The sequence below is a fragment of the Trichosurus vulpecula genome, chromosome 1 (assembly GCF_011100635.1).
Source record: "Trichosurus vulpecula isolate mTriVul1 chromosome 1, mTriVul1.pri, whole genome shotgun sequence".
NCBI lineage: Eukaryota > Metazoa > Chordata > Mammalia > Diprotodontia > Phalangeridae > Trichosurus > Trichosurus vulpecula.
The window spans coordinates 468,736,245-468,748,699 of record NC_050573.1 but is presented as its reverse complement, the minus strand read 5'-3'; the positions used below and the strand labels follow the sequence as shown (position 1 = coordinate 468,748,699).

Here is a 12,455-nt window from a genome sequence, read left to right as displayed (position 1 = left end):
TTACAAGAACATGGAGAGATAAGACAGAAAAAAAAATTATCTTTTTGGATTTGGCCTCGGGTGTGATATTTGCGGTCAGTATATGTGGTGTGACAAAGTTTCTTATCAAAAGAGCACAGGAGACCCTTCTTTACTATTCATGTCCTATATAAGGTGAATGACTTAGAAAGCTGGCATTATCGACGGTTCAGGAAGGATATGGCCCTTGACTATCCTTATCACTGATCCCTGGCCTAATGATAACTGGGTTGAATTTAACTATATCCCACGGGGCATAAAACATGGTCAACTAACAGATGTCTGGGGGTTGGGAAGTACAATCCATTTCATCTCAGTTCATTTAAGAGATCACTCCCATTTTCCTGGAACTCTGGAACAGAGAACTAGTTTATCTGGTTTTAGACAGAATTGTATCTAAGACATAATATGAGTTTCATCTGTGCCATTTTGTTTCTTTTCTGCTTCCAAGGAGGAATAAAAAACTTTGATTAGAAAAAAAAGAGCCAATAAGGAAAAGAACCAAAACAAATACTTGGTGAATAGTCTGCTTCTAAAGATTCTGGGAAAAGAAAAAATGAGAAATGACCGTTGTGATTGCACTAAAATCTACCAGCATTTCCCCACAACATGAGTTAGGTGCACTCCTCCTCTCCTTCTGTAAAAGGAGTTCACAAAAGGAGACAAAGTGGTCCTGGGACCTGACTGGCTCTGCTTTCCGGAAACAGTTCCCTGATCATCAAAGGGCAGAAAAAATTCCACCCACTTACAGTCGGGGCCTTTCTGACCCGATGGATTTCTGAGGAACACTCTAGTCACTACAGCTTTCACCATATCCTGCCCTGATAACCCAAAGAATTTCCATATGGAGACGAGGAGGGCACCCAGAGAAGCCACACTGCTGTTTCCTGGTTGCGTATCTTTGCTGTTACCTTTTGTCAACTGTTCAATGACTTGCCAGTATCTCACTTCCTCCCAGCATCAAATCATTACAAAGGAAATGGACAATAACACTGAACTTCACAATTACTAACCATTCACTGAATTTGTGTTTACCTGGCCATGGAAATACATTATTAAGTCAAAAGAAAAAAAAAGACATTTTGCCAGCCTACATTTAAACAGCTGATGTTCTGGCCCATATAAAGAAACAGGTCTCTGTAGAAGAAGTCAGGTTGTGCTTCCACCTGTGAGACAGTAAGGATTTTCCAGCTCATTAGGAATGCTAATTTTGACTTCAGATAAGTCAGATAAATAAATAGCTGCACAAGAAAGTCATTCAATCAAGTCAACAAGCAATTAGGCAGTTGAGTGATTCGATGATCTTGAGTCAGGAAGACCTGAGTTCAAATTATTAGCTTATTAGCTGTGTGACCCTGGGGAAGTCATTTAACCTCAGTTAAAATGGGGATAATAATATCACCTACCTCCCCATGGGTGTTGAGGCCCAAATGAGATAACAATTGTAAAGCATATAGCACAGTGCCTGGAACAAAGTAAGTGCTACATAAATACTAGCTAATATTATTATTATGAAATTCCTACTGTGTGCCATATCTCTTCCTTCTAGGAGCTCACATTCTAATGGAGAAGACAATGTGCAAATAACTAAGAACAGAAAAGATGTGCAGGATAAAATGGATATGATCAACAGAAGGAAGGCACTAGGAACTTGTCTGTCCTCTGATGCTTTTCTAACTCACCACTGCCAAGTTTTCACAATCTAAATGTCACCTTCCAATGGGCACGTTGTTCTGCTTATTGCGTTGATCACAAGGTTGATGTCACTGAAAAGATTCTCTCCAAAAGTTCTAAGGGTTCCGTTCACTCTATGCATCACACGGTTCTTCTCCTCCTTATCCCAAGAAAAAGAATTAGATAAAAGCCCTTTTGTTGTTCAGTCATGTCTGACTCTCTATGACCCCATTTGGGGTTTTCTTGGCAAAGATACTGGAGTGGTTTTCCATTTTGTTCTCTGGTTCATTTTAGAGATGAGGAAACTGAGGCAAACAGGATTAGGTAACCTGCCAAGTGTCACATAGCTAGTTAAATGTCTGAGTCCAAATTTGAACTCAGGAAGATGAATCTTTCTGAGTCCAGGTCTGGCGCTCTATCTACTGAGCTACCTAGCTGCCCCCCTTGGAATAAGCCTCGGCAATCACCTATATCAACCCTCTCATTTTACAGTGGGATCGGGGAGAGAAGACAGCTCCGATGAAGTGACTTGCCTGGTCACAAACTAATAAGTAGCCAAGTTGTGGAAAGGGCAGGGTAACCTTAGCTTTGCTCCAGCGGGCCAAAATTTAAAGGGCACTCAGAGCACCAGTACTCCTTCAGCAGAAAGAAACAAATGAGTTTAGCACCTAACTAGAACAATTAGTTAAAACAGTAAGCCACCAGATGGCAAGGCTTCCTTAACAACCCCAGGGGGTCTGCTCCCCAGCCTGGCCTCCCTTGCCCCTGTCCCCTGCAGCCTCCCCAGCTCTCACTGGCTCATTGGTCAGGCTTCACTGGCTCATTTGCAAGGCACATAACCAGAGTTAATGCGAATCATTTTGTTGCTTAACTTTTAAAATAAGTTTTTGTTTGATGTGTTCTATTTTTAACATCATAGTTTTCGCTAGCATCCCTCTTCCTTTTCCTCCGAGAAAGCCATCCAATGTAATAAATAGTATTTTTAAAGACAAAAAGAAAAAAGAGGAAAATATCAGCCCAACTGATCAATATATCGAACTTAGGTTGGAGATTCTAAAAACTTTTCTTCTGTCACTAATATTATTTTTGTTCTTATCTCTGAATATGGCCTAAAAAGGCCAGAATAATAACAATTTGCCTTTATAAAGCAGCATATGATCTGCCAAACAGATTACATATGTCACCTATTTTGATCTCAAGCTGACTACAGCTCTGCAAAGCAAATCCTGTTATTATCTTCATTTTACAGATGAAGAAGACAGAGGTTAAAGGACTTATCTCTTGCCACATAGCTAAAAAATGTCTGAGGTGGGATTTGAACACAGGTTTTTCAGAACTCCAAGTCTAGCATTCAACAGGCTGAAGCACCCAACTACATAATGCTCAGCTAAAAGATAACAGCTATTCCTGATGAACACTGTCCAGTCAAGGGATAATCAGAGATTTATTAACAACCTAAATTTTTCCTTGAAATATAGCTATTAATTTGAGGTTCTCTACTCTCTGAAACTAAAGAAACTTGTCTGCAGAAAACTTAAAGGGGAATAAAAGTAAATAGGCAATCATTTTTTCATTTCAATAAATATCAGAGAGAACCTTATTTTGACTCACTTTTATCAACTGTGGAAAGCCAATATTTTTAGATGATTTCTGATTTCCCCCCGACTCCACCCAAAAAATGGCTCCATGGCTACCTGATTCGGAACATAGACTATGTAGAGGCTAGTGGAGTATGTTAATTATTATCCATTGTTCTACTAAAATTGAAAATGGGACACTTAAAATCAAAATAATTATTTAATTACAAATATCAAACACTGCCATTATAGCTACCCGAATCAAATAATTGTTCTTATTTGTTAGGACTCTTGATTCTTATCCATTTCTATTTTTAGCCTTTTTTTTTAAACTTTCATTTGGCTTCAGCAAAGTTTGCGATTTCTTCATTTACTTAATTGTAAAACGATCTTCACTGATGCTCTCAGACTGAGCTCTGTGGAAGATCTCTGACTATAAACATCTTTGAGTGTATAGTGAGAGCGTTGCCATGTCCCTCAGCCACAAAGGACTGAGGGCGCATTCTTTGTCTCTCACCATGGACACAGACACATTGGGTTTTACTTGAGCCACACTGACTGCCCAGACTCAGACCATAAGCCAACTAGGTCACTGAACCGCCTGTTTTTCCTCTCTTCACACATAATCCCCCACCACTCTTAAATGGTTTAAATGCAACACAGTTTGGAGACAGCCTTTCCTCACCCCTCACCCCACCAAGAAAGAAGTTAGCAGCGACAACAACAACATTTCTTTAAGGAAACAAAACACAGTAAATTTGCAGTGGTAAACAGAGAGTGAAGTGGAATCTAAGAAGGCCTCATGATGCCTATCATTCTTGGCAGATGGATTTATGATTTTAGTAACAAAAGAAAAGAAAGCAAAGAGAGGACTCAGCTAACTTTTTCCTTTTGTAATCCTGTTTAAAGGGGTACCATTTCCAAAATTCTTTTCTCCTGGTAGGTCATTGGGGAATTGGTGTTACTTAAGTCCCTCCTTAGTGAATGGACCTGTCCAAGGTTGATGCAATGGAATGAAAATATTCTCATTCATTTAGATAGGCACAATGGCACCACATTCCCTACTGCATTTTCTAGGCTCATATAGTCTGGTTTGCAATTGAAGCCCAAAGGGAGCAAGACCAGGTCCAAAGGGGAAGGAAGGAGAGAGGTAAAATCTTTCTGTTGGGATTCTTCCTTAATACTCATAGATCCATCAGTTCAATGGTGTAGAACTCAAATAGAAACGGACCCCTGAAAGCTACACGTTGACTTAGAAAACCACAAATTAACATTTTGTTTATTGTATTTTTGTTTATTTTGCTCAACATTTCCCAACTGCATTTTAATCTGATTCAGCTGTACTTGAGAGTTTTGCCATTTGACACTTCTGCCTTTAAAAAAAAGTTGGTGTTTTTCTACTCATTATCAACCCATGGAAAATATTTTCAGCCACCAAGTAGCCAAAGATATAACTATAACAGCAACCATGTGTTTTTCTCTCCACAAACACATCTGCCATCTTGATTCAGGTCCTCAAGATCTCTCACCATGACTCTGAAAAGCCTTCTTATTTATTTGGTCTCCCTGCCTCATGTTTCTCACCTCACCCACCATTCCAATGTGTTCACTGCACAGCTGCCAAAGTGATTTTCCTCCAGCATAGGTCTGATTGTGTCATCCCCCTATCCAATAATCTCCAGTAGTATCCTAATTACCACTAGGATCAAATTTAAACTATCTGTGACATTTAAAGTTCTTCACAGTTTGGCTACTTTCTACTTTTCATATATTATATCTTTCATATTATTTTATAACATGTATCATGTATAGCTTAGTATTTTATGAAAGGTAGAAAGTGGCTGGACTGTGAAGAACTTTAAATGTCATTTATATATGTATGTGTGTATACATAGATATAAAAATATATAGACACATGTACATGTATATATACATACACACATATACGTGTGTGCATATTGTATGAGATATGTATATTTGTGTGTATATGTATAGATGTATAAATATAACAAAATACAAAATAAATAAAATATAAAAATGTTAATCTGTGCTTTTCCAAATCAATATGTAGCCTGCAGAGGTCCTCTTCTATTTGATTTTGATACCACTGACCTGAAGGATCTATGGGTATGCAGAATATACATAACATATACACACATAAATTATGTGTACACATATGTGTATGTTTATACATATATACACATATATTCACATACATGTGTGTATACACCCTCTCCCATACATGTACTCTATTTCTCCATAGTGGCAGGCTTGCCATTTCTCACACAGGGCATTCTGTCTCCCCTCCATGTCTCTATAATCTTAGCCCCCCAAACCTAAATCACACTTCTTCACCTTTCCCTCTTCCCTTCCCTTCAAAATTCTGCTCAGAAGTAGCATTCTATATGTGAAGCCTTTCCTGAGCCTATGCCCGCCAGTGCCCTCTCACAGAGCTTTCCTGTATTAACTTCATATACTTTCAGAAGATGCTTAGGCAGCACCAGCTTCAATAACTTCTTCCACTGAAGCTACGACTATATCAATAAAAAGAAAGAGATCTCAAGAGCCTGAGTTTATCTGTAGTTCTGAAGAGAAGAGGTAACTGTGATACGTGGAGAGAGACCAGAGGTACAGAGAGAAAGGAAGTGTTGTTCAATCATTCAGTCATGTCCAAATCCATGGGTCATAGCAAGCCAGGCCCTTCTGCCTTGCATTATCTCTCAAAGTCTGTCCAAGTCCATATTCACTGTTTCTATGACACTCTCTGTATCATCCTCTGGTATCCCCCTTTTCCTTTTGCCTTCAATCTTTCTTCCCAGTATCACAGTCTTTTCCATTGAGTCTGTCTTCTCATCACGTGGCCAAAGTATTTAAACTTCAGCTTCAGTATTTGACCTTCCAGTGAATAGCCTGAATTAATTTCTTTAAGTGTTGACTTATTTGACCTTCTTGCTGTCCAAGGGACTCTCAAAAGTCTTCTCCAGCACCAGAATTTGAAATTGTCAATTCTGTAGTACTCGGCTCTCCTTATAGTCCAATTCTCTCAGCCATACATTGCTACTGGAAAAATCACAACTTTGACTATACAGACCTTTGCTGACAACATAATGCCTCTGTATGCTGTCCAGATTTGCCGTAGCTTTCCTTCCAAGGAAAAATCTTCTTTCAATTTTACGGCTATGGTCACTGACTGCAGTGATCTTTGAGCCCAAGAATATAAAATCTGATGCTCCTTCCATTTCTTCTCCTTCTATTTGCCAGGAAGTCATGGGACCAGTTGCCAAGATCTCAGTTTTTTTGATATTAATCTTCAAACAAGCTTTTACACTCACCTCTTTCACCCTCATCAAGAGGCTTCTTAATTCCTCTTCACTTTCTGCCAGCAGAGTGGTACCATCTGTATATTTGAGATTGTTGATGTTTTTTCCCAGCAACCTTAATCCCAGCTCTTGATTCATGCAGCCTGGTATTTTGCATGATGTACTCTGAATATAAATTAAATAAATAAGGTGACAATATATGCCTCTGTCGTACTCCTTTTCCAATCTTAAACCAATCAATTATTTCATGTTTGGTTTTAACTGTTGCTTCTTGGCCCACATAGAGGTTCCTTAGAAACAAGTAAGATGATCTGGTACTCTTATCTCTTTGAGGACTTGACATATTTTATTGTGATACACATAGTTAAAGACTTTAGTGTATTCAATAAAGCAGAAGTAGATGTTTTTCTGAAACTTCCTTGCTTTCTCCATAATCCAGTAAATGTTGGCAATTTGGTCTCTAGTTCCTCCGCCTCTTCAAAAACCATCCTGCTCTTCTGCTAATTCCTGGTTCGCATATTACTGAAGCCTAGCTCGCAGAATCTTAAGCTTGCTGGCATGTGAAATAAGCACAATTGTTCAGTAATTTGAACATTCTTTGGCATTGCCCTTCTTTAGTACTGGGACTTAAACTTATCTTTTCCAATCAAGTAGTCACTGCTCTGTTTTAAAAATTTGCCGGCATATTGAGTGCAGGCCTTTAACGGCATCATCTTTAAGGGTTTTAAATAGTTCTGCTGGAATTCTATCACCTGCACTAGCCTTATTGTTAACACTATGCTGTCTAAGGCCCATTTTACCTCATTCTCTAGGATGTCTCGCTCTAGATCAGTAACCACACTAAAAAAAAAACAAACTTTTTTTCTTCAGGGAATTGTTTTAAGTCATATCTAATGAAGAAATAATATAAAGAGAACTCTTGAGAAGAAGCTTCAATTTTTACCCTGAGAGAGCTGAAACATGGGTCTGTGTTTCCAGAATTTAGAAATCAGACAATGAAAAGAGAGGTTTTGATATATCTAGAGAGCTGAATAACAGCTTATGGGGAAAGAACTTTCTCCAATTTATTTAATAAATAACATGTAATAAAGCAGGGTGATAGGACCCATAGCTAATTAATTAATGAGATCGATGTCACAATTTTAGTCACTTTTGCAGAAATATGAGAACACATTCTCAATTCCTTTATAGGCCAGAACAAGAATGAAAAAGATTGCCAGTCAAGGGGAAGGCTGAGAGGTAGGAGATTTTTGCAATTGCAGACCTGTGCATGCCCTCAGCACTCATGTGAGGTTCATCAACCCTAAATCTTGTTATAGTTACATATGTATATGATGTCTTCCCTGTTAGAACATAAGCTTTTTGGGACCAAGGATGATTTCACTTTTGTATTTTTTATCCCCAGCATTTAGCACAGTGTTTGGCACACAGTAGGTGTATAATAAATTTCTGTTTAGTGTTTGGGTTTCCCTTGAGCCACATTGACCAACTAGATTCAGTCCACAAGCCAACTAGGTCATTAATCTGTCTGCTTTGTAAGCTCAGCCAAGGAAATCTAAGGTGAAGGGTACAGAGCTCTTCTTCTGGTGGAGCTGCCACAGAAAATAGAAAGGAGAAAACACTATTTATATAATCTAGTCAATGTACTTTCCAGCCATGCACTGAAAACTCTTAAAATTTAGATCATATGTTGCATATTAATATGTATTTTCACATACATAAATAAAATACATATTCAAAATCTAATAATGCATTCAGTAGCAGCTGACTTATCCAGAGGTCCTTTACCCCACCATTTTTCAAGTTGTGTCCAACTCTCTGTGACCCTATTTGGGGTTTTCTTGGCAAAGATACTAGAGGGGTTTACCTTTTCCTTCTTCAGCTCATTTTACAGAAACTGAGACAAATAGGGTTAAGTGGCTTGCCCAGGGTCACACAGTTCTAAGTTTCTGAGGCTTGACTTGAATTCGACTATTCCTGGCTGCAGGCCTGGCACTCTATCCACTATGCCACCTAGCTGCCCCTTAAAGAAATTAGAAGCAGAAAATTAAATGGTAGCGAGAAGTAACAATGAAGTCTGACAATGAAGGAAATGAAAAGATTATCTTAAAAATATACAAGAACTTGAAAAATAGCAGCCGGTGACCATTTAGAGTAGGATAGGCTTTTCAAGCCTGAATAGCCCTTTTATTGCATTATGAAACAGCACAATAATTGAGTAGAATTGATGCTGAGTCATTGAGAAAAAACATGCAATAGTAGCAGTGGATTAGGCTTAGAAAATATTTTCTTCTTTTCTTTTTTCCTTTCTTTCTTTCTCCCTCCCTCCCTTCCTTCTTTTTTTCTTCTCTCTTCCCTTTTTTCCTTCCTTCCCTCCTTTCTTTCTTGCTTTTCCCCTTCCTTCCCTCTTTCTTTTTGGATACAACTAATGTGGGAGTTTGTTTTGCTTGCATATACATATCTGTAATAGGTCTTGTTTTTCTTGCCTTCCCAAATGGGTGAAGAATGGGAGAGAGAGGAAGAGAATTTGGAACTGACAAATAAAATAAAATTGAATTTCTGAATTTTCCAAAGAAATGAGTAAGTGAAAGGCATCATTTAAAAAAAACTAACTCAGCTATCTTTTTAGGCATTAATAACTTATCAAAGTCAAGCTTTCAAAGGCTTATGTCACAACTTTTAATGATTTCGATTCCTTTGTTTATTATGTTTATCTGAAGTTTGAGTAATAGTTGCATACAGTAGTTACTTAATAAATATTTGTTGAATTGAATGAAATACAGGTAACTTTGAAATCACTGTTGGTCCTCCATTTCAGTGTTGCTGAAAGTCAGATCTGATTTATCTGATTTAAAGATAGCTATACCTATAGCAGAAAAAAAGATATTTTCTTCAAATTGATCATAGCAAAAGCATTCTAATGTTTCCCCTCAAAAAACTAGATAAGTTTTGCCACTGAAATGAGCCAGTTTCCATTACCCGGAAAAATACATTTATTTAGAATAACTCATTTTCCTAGGAGGCCAGATTGATTAATAAATTGTTAGTATACGTATGAATATAAATAAATATTATATAACATATACCATATATACTAATACTATATACTAACTATATATTTTATACTAATATATAACTAATATATACTAACTAATCATTTCAATTTACATATCACTTTAAGTAAATAGACTCTTGCTGATATAACACTGACTTCACATTTGTCTTTATGGTTTATGAATTTTGAATTCAGTAGTTATTAGCATTCCGACACAAGAACTAGCATTTATATATATATATATCCCTAGCCATCGTGGGTACTTTGGGGACAGTTAGGTATTTCTACAGGAGAAGCAGAACGACTATTAGCAGCAATCTGTTTTTGGCATTCTTTGTATCCTCAGCGCTTAGTACAATGCCAGGAGCATAGTAAATTCTTGTGGGTTGACTGGATGCCAGTAGATGCAGAAAGTCGTGGGTTTGCATCATCATGAATATAAGGGAAAACTTGTGGCTTAAATGAGACACCTAGAGATCTGAGGAGGGGGACAGTGGAGGAGTGGGCACTGACGTCTATATCCTGGTGACTGAGGAAACAAGAATATGATATATGCCTAGAGGGGCAGGTTATGTTCCTAACTTTGCCAGTGGGGGTGCCCAAACCTTGGGTGTTATGCTCTTCAAGAGAAGGAGGAAAGAGGAAGGGGATCAGTGATCCAGAAAGAGACTTCTCTCCTGATCTATCCCTTAGGTCACAATTAAGATCTAAACAGCCTTCCCTGTTTAGTTTGGGAGCTACCATCCCACACGACACGGCTGCTCAGGGATTTGGAAAAGGGCCATGTATTTTTTTTAGGGAAGGGCAGAGTCTTGTTCAAGCATATCCAAGTGGTTGAAGTATCTTGTGTTTGATCTCACAGTTAATAAGTAGCATACTTGAACCCAATCCTTTCTCAAGGACAAGTCCAGTTATCTGTCCACTATGGCCATTCTGCTTCTAATTAAACTACCATCACATCGACATTTAACATTTGGGCAGGTCACAGTATTAATACGGTGGAATGCAGATGAAATTTGGCAGAGAAAATTATATTGGCAACCCTGCTAAGTAACACAGGACAGGACGTGGTGTCTTAGCAAATGTTGATGCAGTAATGAACTAATCTGTTTAAGAAAGAAAGAAAACAACTCAAACCCCTTACATGCAGGAGTTCGTTAGTTCGTATTTTACTGAGCATGGTAAAAGTGAGCCAGATATAGTATTGAAGTTATGCTGACTCAGTGACCCATTATTCCCACACCTATCTGTGTCAATCAGTGTTGGGGGAGGAGTCACCCAGTCTGCATTTTTTATTACCTGCTATTTATCACATACCAAGTCACCCCTACCTGTCTGTACCTGATAAACATCACAGATAGGCAACTGGGGAGAAACTGGGATGTAGTTTGGCTGATAGGGACCTATCTGAACTGTCTTTATCTCATTATGAAAGTTATCAGTAAAAGCTGGCTCCTTCTTGAAGCCATCACCCATCTCCAGTGATCAGCTAATGTGTTGCTGCCTTGACGTACTTCTAATAAACTCCTTTTAATTCTCTTTGTCTTGAGTTTTGCCTCATTGATCAAGCAGAAATCCCTTCCCCCGCAAAAGAATTTTCCTTTTAACAACAGTTGCAACAAGTTGGGGAGGGATTCTTGTTTCTCCTACACACAGTCTCTAGATAGTTCTTTTTGTGGTGAAATGTCTGTCCCTTGAGTATGGGGCGCCCAATCTCAGAATTATGTTCACCATCCAAGGGCTATTAACAAACCATATGTGAGGTAAGCAAAAGCTCCTTCACCTGTCCTGACAGGCGTACGATGTGAGTGACAGCTGCTTGAGAATGCTGGACTATCCGTCTTCCCCTCAGTCCAAACATCAAGTGAAGTAACTTGATAAACTCCTTGAGGGAAAATATCAGTCTTATTTGTGAGTGTGTGTGTGTGTGTGTGTGTGTGTGTGTGTGTGTGCACCATCCTAATCCCAAACACACAAATGTTTGTTGAATAATAATACTTCAATATAGCACTTTACAAAAAGCTTTCTTTCCTGCAATTTTATAAGGAAAGTGGTACAAGTATTATTCCGATTGCCCAGATAGGGAAATTAAGGCTCAAAGTTCTTACGTGATTTGCTCACCATCACATTGCTAATATACGTGAGAGCTGGAACTTGAACCCAGGCTTTCTGACTCCCAATCATATACTCTTTCTACTTCTTCATATCATCCTCCTCTCTGTTTGACTTGATGGACTTAGGGTTAGCATAGCATAGCATTCTCTGGACCCAGGAATCTTCTTAACCACCTGGGTTCAAAAGGAGAGAAGAGTAGGAAATAGAAGATAATAAAATTGAAAGGCACATCCCTTATCAGTAGCTTATTTTTCTACAGACCAGATAATTTCCAGAAAACTAAGAGACATATAAAAAGGAGATGGTTTTTCATCCCATCAAAACAAGTCATTTGAAAAATAAAGGACTGGATTTAGAAGAAGAAAAAAGGAAGTTTATTCAAGAGGCTGACCGGACCAGTTCTGCATTGGGATGTTTATTCATGCAGCCATTCTTTATTGTCTCTCTCCAGTTCTCCTTCCTGTGCTTGGAGCTTAATTCTCTGCAGAAACATTATGAGTCCCCTACTGACATTACTACAAAGATTTAACGCATGCAACCTTCCAGGGACCATATCCTTTTTATAAAATGACTATTTAGTAATGGATGTGAACGTGCGTAACCTCCCACGCTGACATAAAAGCAAGGACCTGGCTATCCCTGGACAGTACCTCAGCTGTTACAGATCCCACTCTTTACCTTTATGATTTTTCCATT

The 12,455-nt window shown here is 38.4% G+C and overlaps 1 pseudogene; it reads right to left on the bottom strand.

Annotated features, from left to right (window-relative positions):
- Positions 1-11,120, bottom strand: part of LOC118839969 — a 33,309-nt pseudogene extending 22,189 nt beyond the window's left edge.
- Between the last annotated feature and the right edge of the window lie 1,335 nt (positions 11,121-12,455).